The sequence below is a fragment of the Orycteropus afer genome, unplaced genomic scaffold (genome assembly GCF_000298275.1).
Source record: "Orycteropus afer afer isolate SDZICR_OR568_19922 unplaced genomic scaffold, OryAfe1.0 scaffold00683, whole genome shotgun sequence".
NCBI classification, from domain to species: domain Eukaryota; kingdom Metazoa; phylum Chordata; class Mammalia; order Tubulidentata; family Orycteropodidae; genus Orycteropus; species Orycteropus afer.
Window position 1 is genome coordinate 746,703 of NW_006922270.1, and position 1,671 is coordinate 748,373.

The following is a 1,671-nucleotide window of genomic DNA, read 5'->3' on the forward strand; positions in this document are numbered from 1 at the left end:
TCTGAGGAGTGGCTGGTGGGCTTGAACCGCCAGCCTTCTGGTTAGCAGTCAAGTGCCTTAGGCACTATGCCACCAGAGCTCCCAAATAAAGTGATAGCTTATATTATTTACTTTTGTTTCTCTAATAGCTTCTAAGCATCTCTTCATATGCTTGGGTTTCTTCTTGGCTTAATTGCCTGTTTGTTTTCTTCACTTAAGTTTTCTTTTGAGATCTTGTTGTCTAGGCATTGCTTTTATATTCCAGATAATTATTCCCTGTCAATGTTAGACATTGTAAACTTCGTCTCCTATTCTGTCATCTTTCTGTTAACTTTGTCATTAAATAGAATATTTTGTAATAATAATATTAATACTTTTTTACCTTATAGATTATACTTTTGGGATTTTACTCCTTGCCTATACCCAGGTTATAAGGCTATTCTCCTTAATCTTTTGTTAATTTGTAGTTTTACTTTTCATATTTAAATTTTGATGCATTTGGAGTCTAACTTTTATAAGGTATCATATAGGAATTCTGTTTAATTTTCTTTGAAAAGCATTTTCTAACATTGTAAACTAAACAAGCCATCCTTTCTCCTTTGATTTGTGTAGGGTGCCATCTTCATTGTGTATTAGTTAGGTTCACAAATCTGTTATGACTCTCTCTTCTGTTCCACTGGTCTATTTGTTCTTGAACCAACACCATTCTGTATTTTTTATTATGACTTTTACTGTGTCTTAATATCTGGAAGGGCAATTCCTTTCTCTTTGGTTATTGTTTTCTTTGTTGTTGTTGTTGTTTTAAGTTGACTTATCTATTTGTAGACCTTTATTTTTTTATTCAGATTTTAGAAGAGCTTCTTCAGGTTTATAAAATTAAATCCAGCTGAAATTTTTATTGGGATTGTTTGAATTTATAGGTCAATTTTTGGAAAATGGACATCTTTATAATGTTGTCATCCCTTCAAGAGTATGCAGTACTTATTTTTCATTCAGGTTTTCTTTCATACGCTTCCATAGAATTAAGAATATAGCAATTCTGTATATTCTTGGCAAAGTTAATTCTTAGAAATTCTGTACAAATTGGTGCTCTTATTAGTGATATCTTATGCCTGATTACATTTTCTAGTTGGTTATCCTTGATACAGAGAAATTCTATTGTTTTTTAAAGTTGATGTTATATCTAGTAAGTTTGCTGAATTCTCTTATTAGAGTTTGCCTGTATTTGATTCAGTGTTTCATGAGGTTGATTATATCATCTGAAAATAAATGACAATTAATTTCCTTTATAAGAAAGTCCAGGATCAAATTAATTTCCCATTTTTAAGCACCATTTATTTGAAATAGATTTCAAGAAGAATGCTCAGTGCTATAGTGCTTAATTATATTCAGACAAGAGTTTTCTTGAATCAAACTACTACACGAAGAAGGAAATATTTCTTTTCTAATTTTCAGGAATAAAAGAGAAAGTTCACTGTTATGGGATTCTTTTCAAGTGTGGCCATGAAACAATAAAATAGCTATGGGAAATTCCTTGATATTTCATTTAATTTCAACAAATGATAATTGAACACTACTATGTATACAACTCGGAAGGAAGACCGGGCAATCTGCTTCCATAGAAATACTACCTTGGAAACCCAAGGAGGGGTTGCTATGAGTTGGGATGGACTCAATGGCAATGAGTTTGGT